This window comes from Pristiophorus japonicus, unplaced genomic scaffold, assembly GCF_044704955.1.
Source record: "Pristiophorus japonicus isolate sPriJap1 unplaced genomic scaffold, sPriJap1.hap1 HAP1_SCAFFOLD_75, whole genome shotgun sequence".
Taxonomy (NCBI): domain Eukaryota; kingdom Metazoa; phylum Chordata; class Chondrichthyes; family Pristiophoridae; genus Pristiophorus; species Pristiophorus japonicus.
The window spans coordinates 3,078,307-3,087,323 of NW_027254666.1; the positions used below are offsets into that span (position 1 = coordinate 3,078,307).

Below are 9,017 nucleotides of genomic sequence, written 5' to 3' on the forward strand. Positions count from 1 at the left end.
TTAGAAGAATGAGAGGGGATCTCAAAGAAACATATAAAATTCTGACGGGACTGGACAGGTTAGAGGCAGGAAGAATGTGCCCGATGTTGGGGAAGTCCAGAACCAGTGGTCAGAGTCTCAGAGATAAGGGGTAAGCCATTTAGGACCGAGATGAGGAGAAACTTCTTCACTCAGAGAGTTGTTAACCTGTGAAATTCTCTGCCGCAGAGAGTTGTTGATGCCAATTCATTTGATATATTCCAGAGGGAATTAGGTGTGGCCTTTATGGCTAAAGGGTTCAAGGGGTATGAAGAAAAAGTAGGAAAGGGGTACTGAGGTGAATGATCAGCCATGATCTTATTGGAATGTAGAAACATAGAAAATAGGTGCAGGAGTAGGCCATTCGGCCCATCGAGCCTGCACCACCATTGAATGAGTTTATGGTTCAACATGCAACTTCAGTACCCCATTCCTGCTTTCTCGCCATATCCCTTGATCCCCCTAGTAGTAAGGGCTACGTCGAACTATTTTTTGAATATATTTAGTGAATTGGCCTCAACAACTTCCTGTGGTAGAGAATTCCATAGGTTCACCACTCTCTGGGTGAAGAAGTTTCTCCTCATCACGGTCCTAAATGGCTTACCCCTTATCCTTTGACTGTGACCCCTGGTTCTGGAGTTCCCCAACATTGGGAACATTCTTCCTGCATCTAACTTGCCTAAACCCGCCAGAATTTTAAACATTTCTATGAGATCCCCTCTCATTTGTCTGAACTCCAGTGAATCCAGTCTTTCTTGATATGTCAGTTCCACCATCCCGGGAATCAGTCTGGTGAATCTTCGCTGCACTCCCTCAATAGCAAGAACGTCCTTCCTCAAGTTAGGAGACCAAAATTGTACACAATACTCCAGGTGTGGCCTCACCAAGGCCCTCTACAACTGTAGTAACACCTCCCTGCCCCTATACTCAAATCCCCTCGCTATAATGGCCAACATGCCATTTGCTTTCTTAACCGCCTGCTGTACCTGCATGCGAACCTTCAATGACTGATGTACCATGACACCCAGGTCTCGTTGCACCTCCCCTTTTCCTAATCTGTCACCATTCAGATAATAGTCTGTCTCTCCGTTTTTCAACCGAAGTGGATAACCTCACCTTTATCCACATTATACTTCATCTGCCATGCATTTGCCCACTCACCTAACCTATCCAAGTCACTCTGCAGCCTCATAGCTTCCTCTTCGCAGCTCACACTGCCAGCCAACTTCGTGTCATCTGCAAATTTGGAGACACTACATTTAGTCCCCTCGTCTAAATCATTAATGTACAATGTAAACAGCTAGGGCCCTTGCGGTACACCACTAGTCACTGCCTGCCATTCTGAAAAGTACCCATTTACTCCTACTCTTTGCTCCCTGTCTGCCAACCAGTTTTCAATCCACGTCAGCACACTACCCCCAATCCCATGTGCATTAACTTTGCACACTAATCTGTTATGTGGGACCTTGTCGAAAGCCTTCTGAAAGTCCAAATACACCACATCAACTGGTTCTCCCTTGTCCACTCTATTGGAAACATCCTCAACAAATTCCAGAAGATTTGTCAAGCATGATTTCCCTTTCACAAATCCATGCTGACTTGGACCTATCATGTCATCTCTTTCCAAATGCGCTGCTATGACATCCTTAATAATTGATTCCATCAATTTCACCACTTCTGATGTCAGGCTGACCGGTCTATAATTCCCTGCTTTCTCTCTCCCTCATTTTTTAAAAAGTGGGGTTACATTGGCTATCCTCCACTCCATAGGAACTGATCCAGAATCTATGGAGTGTTGGAAAATGACTGTCAATGCATCCGCTATTTCCAAGGCCACCTCCTTAAGTACTCTGGGATGCAGACCATCAGTCCTGGGGATATATCGGCCTTCAATCCCATCAGTTCCCCCAACACAATTTCCCGACTAATAAGGATTTCCCTCAGTTCCTCCTTCTTACTAGAACCTCTGACCCCTTTTATATCCGGAAGATTGTTTGTGTCTTCCTTAGTGAATACCGAACCAAAGTACTTGTTCAATTGGTCTGCCATTTCTTTGTTCCCAGTTATGACTTCCCCTGATTCTGACTGCAGGGGACCTACATTTGTCTTTACTAACCTTTTTTTCTTTACGTATCTATAGAAGCTTTTGCAGTCCATTTTAATGTTCCCTGCAACCTTCCTCTCGTACTCTATTTTCCCGAATCAAACACTTTGTCCTCCTTTGCTACGTTCCAAATGTCTCCCAGTCCCCGAGTTCGCTGCTATTTCTGGCCAATTTGTATGCCACTTCCTTGGCTTTAATACTATCCCTGATTTCCGTTGATAGCCACGGTTGAGCAACCTTCCCTTTTTTATTTTTACACCAGACAGGGATGTACAATTAAGGGGATGTACAACCCCTTAAGTATCATTCGCCAATCTATCCTCGCCAATTCACGCCTCATACCTTCAAAGTTACCCTTCTTTAAGTTCTGGACCATGGTCTCTGAATTAACTGTTTCATTCTCCGTGGTGGTGCGGCTCGAAGGGCCGAATGGCCTTCGCCTGCACCTATTTATTTCTGCACGCAAAGGGTTGTGGGGGTCTGGAACTGACTGCCTGAAAGGGTGGCAGAGGCAGAAACACTCACCACATTTAACAAGAGCTTGGATGTGACCTGAAGTGCTGTAACCCGCAGGGTTATGGACCTAGAGCTGGAAAGTGGGATTAGGCTGGATAGCCCCTTGTTGGCCGGCGTGGACATGATGGGCCGAATTGGCCTCCTTCCGTGCTGTAAACTTCTGTGATTCTATGAACTCCTTCACAAAGAGTTGAGGTGCGTGTGGGGTGATTTTGGCACATCTTTCCTCACGTGACAACATTTCAAAGGTAACTCAACGGCTGTGAAGCGCTTTGGGGCGTTATGAGTTCCTGACAGACGCTGCAGAAATGCAAGTCCTTCTTTGCAAAAGTTCGATGCAAATTCAAAATTCACGGCAAAAAAAGGGCTCGCCCGGGATTGCTCGCAAATTTCAAGTAACAACCCCAAAGTGAGAATCATAAAACTAGACCAACGAGCCAACTGCTTCGCAAATATGGAGATTAAGGCCTTACGAAGTGTTATCTGTTAATAAACCTCCAGTCAAATCTTCTCAGATTATTAAATGCATTGCCAAAGGAAAAGCATGAGTTGTACCCTCTATCTCAAGGGATATCTTGGTGACTGCAATCAAGAGTTGCCACAACAAAGTAGCACAAATAGAACTTTGATGGGAAGAATGTATTCGCACTACCGTTGTGGTGTCTTTAGACTGTAGAGGCTGCACGGAGATAAAGTGTAACCATTATTGAAGCATTTTTAGTGTATGTTGTTATTCTTGATCGGAGGAGCACATGAGACTGAATCAGTGACTTTGCCTTTTCGACATGTTTTCTGAAGTGCCGCACGGTCCCACTCCTGCAGTCAATGAGCTGTTGGGACGTTAATGTATCCATCATCATCATCATCATAGGCGGTCCCTCGAAACGAGGATGACTTGCTTCCACGCCAAAAAAGGATGAGTTCACAGGTGTTTCAATGAAGGGCCCGAACGACATCCCGAAGGGTGGAAGATGCCTGTGCGTGGATTTTCTTTAGTTGTGATGGCCGTTGCACCCCAGCCATCAAACGGGCTTGACAGAGCGAGGTCTTGGTCCAGTGGCAAGGGTTAAGCAGGTCGACTGGAGACCAGCTCTGCTGCACGGACCTAGTGCACACACATATCGCAGTGTGGGCTGGGCCCGTGCTAACCCTGGGCCCCTGGCCCTGAACTCATGCCTCTCCTGGGCCCTGATCATATCCCACCACAGTCTCTCGCCGTTCCTTCGCCCCGATCTCGCCGCTCCTGCTGTATCTGCCCACGCTCCAATCACCGACCTTGACCTTGATGACGTCAGTCTTCGCTGCCGCCGCTCTCCTGCACCGGCTCGCGCTGCTCCCTGGTGTCGTCTCCCGGTAGCTCCAAGCTGCTCCCAGGGCCGCTCGCCGTTCCTTTTATGGCCCAGACCTGCCGCTGGTGTTCTTCCGTTCGTGTATCCAGGCTGTGGGTGGCCACCCCGAGCACAGCAGAGGGTTTTCTGCATTAGTTCTGGGTGGGGACAGTATCTTTCCCCTTCTCTCTTCCTCTTGTCTTTATCCCTGTGCTTTTATTGCTCTATTTATTCCTCCTGTCTCAGTTTCTAGTGTTTAAAAGGGAACAAAAGATGAAATGGGTATCACTGTGGAACAATTTCTCTCACTCAAAGTTAGACGCACTACCGTTGCACCATGAGGGCTAGGTAGCTAGCCGTTGATATTCAGGTTCAAATAAGAATATATATAAATATATCTACATGTATCATAACTGTTCCCTGGTGGTCGAGGGGTTAAGATCCGGCGCACTAACCTGGTTTCAATTGTCGATGAATTCATTGCATAAAAATAATTGAGTTCTGTGAGATGATTAATAATTGCTTTAATCAGCATGAATACCAATACTTTCTGTGATAGACCGAGCTTACAGACGATCTGGCTTCTCCTGCCCTTTGCCGGGCACGTGTTCCGGGTTTAATTTTGTAAACTGGGTGAGTTCGCTGATCGCGGGGAGACGGTAGGAGCCTCTGTGGTCCCCCTGTGAGGATGTGGAAGTGAACACAGTGGCTGGGTGATCCGTGACATTTCTCCAAAGGGCAGTGGAGGAGAAGGATTGAGAACTTTCAGTGTGGGACAGAAGTTGTTTCAGGTGAGCCAACACATTCCTGATCAGCACAGAGGGAGCTCACTGGTCAGCTCCCCTCTGTTGTGCCAGCTGTGCCAGAGGTTCCTGTCGTGTCGTGGTTATCACGTTTGCTTATCACATTTGCATTACACATTAAAGGTATGAGGTTCGATCCCGGGAAGGAGCATTATGTTTTAACTTGCTATAGACGAACAATCAGAGGCGAGTTTCGTCTCCTGGAAAATGCTGCCTGACCTGCTGAGATTTCCAGCATTTGCTGTTTTTATTTGCCATTTATTCTCCTGGCAAAAGGGATCCCTTATTCCTTAAGTGTTCTTTATTTCACTTCAATAAACAGATAACTTTCAGTAGAGAAAACGGATCCACCGGGGACCTTTCGCGTGTGAGGCCAACGTGATATCCGCTACACTGCAGCCCATCAAACGGCGAGAAACCACTGAATATAAAGGATGAGCTCACAAATATCAGGGGCAGTGCAGTCTGGTCAACGTCAAACCCTCCTTTCTTATTCAGCAGAGGCATGAACGCGAGTCAGACGCCACAAAGTTTAATTACACACACAAATACAAGTAACACTTCCAAATCTTTTCACTGTAAAATTCTTAAACTTTATTTGAAATCCTACTGCGTTGAATCTGAAAATGAGCACCGTGGGCTTTTATCTTCACTGCTGATTCTATTTTCTGTGCATGGTCGGAATAACCGGTGCTATTAAATTTGACAGAAGTTGCCCCAGATTCCTGATGTCATCGGCAATGAAGATTTTGAACCAGATCCTAGAATACACTGTGTAAAATGGATCAACATGCAGAATAAAAAAAGAACATAAGAAATAGGAGCAGGAGTCGGCCATACGCCCCTCGAGCCTGCTCCGCCATTTAATACGATCATGGCTGATCCGATCATGGACTCAGGTCCACTTCCCTGCCCGCTCCCCAAAGCACAAGACAAATGATTGAAGTATCGACTGTCCCTCAGTTGGCATTTCATTCATTGTGCAAAAGAAAGTGAGGGGTTAATTAATGATGCTTTCCCGTGAAAGCAACACAAAAGTTTAAGAAAAAAACATACAGTGACTGGGAGGTGAGCGCTGCTTCTGACACCAGGTGGGAATGGGCGGAGATTTTAAAGCTCCTTGTACTGTGACACCTTCATATAGACGAATATCTGAGTCTTATGATGTAGACCTCGTGGCGCAATGGTAGCGTGACTGATTTCAGTTCCGAAGGTAGCGTGTTTAAATCACATCAGGGTTACTGTACTTTTAGATATTGTTCTTCCAGAATTAATATTTTCTTTGCTGTTTGGCAATAACCAGACCCTTGCTCCAAGGCCTGTCTCACTGTTTCCCCGGTGTCAGACAGAGATACACCTGCTGCCCTCATTTATTTCATGTGACAGGATACAAAAGTTAAAAATCAACCTGCAGATGGCCACATACAGCATTAAATAGTCAGGATGGCCGAGCGGTCTCAGGTGCTGTGTTCAGGTTGCAGTCTTCTCTCGAGGTCTGTGTTTAAATCTGACATTTCTTATTTTTAATCATGAAGTGAAACTCTTTGTTTGACACCACGATCAACTCCTTCAAAGTGGGATTCAGCAGTTCACCTGCTCGCTTAACATTTCCGTCTGACCTGGTGCTGAAAGTGGAGATGTTTCCACAGTGTAGCGGTTAACACGTTCGCCTCACACGCGAAAGCTCACCGGGTGGGAATATTTTCTGGAGCTATCTCCTCATGCATGCTCAGGGGCGAGTTTGTTCTCCTGTGAAAGGTCATAAGGTCATAAACATGTAAGGATTAGGGGCCGGAGTAGGCCATTCGGCCCCTCGAGCCTTGTCCACCATTCAAGAAGATCCTGGCAGTTCCTTGACAGCAAGTTTAAACATCTGGGGCGGAGCCAACAGGCACCTGGCTGCAATCAACGAAAAAACGTCTATTTGGTGGAAGCCCCATGAGATCAATCGGTCGAGCATGAGAATCTTAATCTCGAATGTGGGGGTTCGAGCCCCACGTTAACTGTCCCAATTTGCACAGTGTGTTTTCGGTGTCTGGTTCAAAATGTTCATTGCTGGTAACATCAACAGGAGACTGGGGAAACAGTGAGAAAGACTTTAGAGCAAAGGTCTGGTTATTGTGAAACACCAAAGGAAATATAAATTCAAGAAACATAGAAAATAGGTGCATGGGTAGGCCATTCGGCCCTTTGAGCCTGCACCGCCATTCAATGATTTCATGGCTGAACACGCAACTTCAATACCCTATTCCTGCTTTCTAGCCATAGCCATTGATCCCCCTCGTCTGAAGGACTACATCTAACTCCTTTTTGAGAAGAATAACCTCGAAAAGAAATATGACCCCGACACCCAGGAAGAAGTGTTCAGGCAGAAGATTAAATGCTGCATTCCTCTGTTCAAAAAATTCCTTTCACAAACATTTCTCTGACCGTAACTGCTCAAAACAAAAATGTTCCTTTCAAAGTCATTAAACTTCCGAATTTCTGCGCCCCCCGAATCTCCTGAATCAGATGCCTCGAGTTTTGCCGACTCAATCCATGTCCCTTTGAAATGTTCTGCTTCCACCCACACTATGAAATGTGCCACTAACTTATAGAATTATGGAATGGTTACAGCACGGAAGGCCATTCGGCCCGTCGAGCCCGTGCCGACTCTCAGCGAGTCCCACTCCCCCGCCTTTTCCCTGTAGCCCTGCAATGGTTGTTCCTTCAGACACTGATCCAGCTCCCGTTTGAAAGATAAGGTTGAGTCGGCCTCCACCGCCCTTTCAAGCAGTGCATTCCAGATCCTAACCACTCGCTGCTCAATGGTCACCTCGTGTTCCTATGTGTAAAGTCTGGGAAACACTCGATCAATTCCTGCCACACTCACAGCCTTCCTAAATATAGCACCGTCTTTCTATTCTCATAAAACCAGGTCCTGAAGTATAGGCCAGCTGTGTAGGTTAAAGCTCTGGTTATGTTCCGAACATTGCTGCAGTGTTTCCGTAATGAAGTGGTTATTAGATTCACCTCACACGCGAAATGTCCCTGGTTCGAAACTGCGCGGAAACATCTTGAAAACATGTTCAATTAAATATTTGAAGAAATGGATTTATTCATATTAGTGGTTCAATATTAACAAAAAACAATGTCCCACAACCTTGTTAAATTTTCTGATATCTCTGTTCAGTTCTGTATACACTCAAACTGAATGCTCATAAAAATACTGGAGTGTGAACTCACTGGATAACAGCACAGCTGGCAATGTTTGTGGAGTATATTCGCGCAGCCAAAACGCACAATGACAACCTGAAATCGTTCAGCACCGAATCCACGGGGAAAAACATTCAAATGCTTCGTCCCTGGGTGGGTTCGAACCACCAACCTTTCGGTTAACAGCCGAACGCGCTAACCCATTGCGCCACAGAGACTGACATAATTACACACTGCAAGACATCCCAAACCAGGGTGTCAGTCAGTTAAAGTTCAGATTGCTCTGACCGGGATGGAACTTGTCCACTCTCAGTTGTACTTTTCCCAAGTAAAGGGTGGGACGTTCATTGTGGATGTGTGGAAGCAGTCTGGTCCCACAAACTGCAGACACTTCCATGTCACCACCAACCAGCTCTCCCACAACCGGTGTGATTTACCTTCCAGCCTTCCGGTGCCTTGTCTGTGACGAAGTATTCTGATTGTCCTGAAGCCGGTATTAGGTATTAATTCCTTTTCAGGTCCTGACTGCGGACAGTTCAATTCACCGTTTCTTTGCTTGGTGAAATTTCAAAGATTGAAAGCAACGCACATCAACCCCAAACCTCGTCACCTACTCGCTAACTCGACAAACTTTGCATTTTCTTTCCATGCCAAGCATTTTACATGAATACATTGCAATGCCAACGCACTTTTTACCTGGCAAGACTGAAGTACAAACTGTGATGAACAGTGTGAAACAGAAACAGCTACTTGTAAAACCATAGCCTCGATGGCATCTGTGTGAATTGATCTGCATCGATAATTAGCAGAGAGCAAAGAGAGGAAACTGATGGTGTGGATGAGAAAAGGCCGAGCCAAAGTGTACTGTTGGAGATGATTTTGTTGTTTTTGAGAATTGTTTCAAAGATTTTACTGTGGTTGGTTCCATAGTGTAATGGTGAGCACTCTGGGATCTGAGTTCAAATCTCGGTGGAACCTGATTCCTTGTTGTCCCAGCTGCTGAAAATTTGGGACAAACAAGTGAAAGACACCTGGTGCTGGTGGGCAGTTTTG

General features: G+C 45.9%; 1 non-coding gene across 1 annotated transcript; it reads right to left on the minus strand.

Moving 5' to 3' along the window:
* Positions 1 to 8,108: 8,108 nt before the first annotated feature.
* Positions 8,109 to 8,182, minus strand: trnan-guu (transfer RNA asparagine (anticodon GUU)). The gene has a single exon. It is a non-coding gene; the product is annotated as a tRNA-Asn (tRNA).
* Between the last annotated feature and the right edge of the window lie 835 nt (positions 8,183 to 9,017).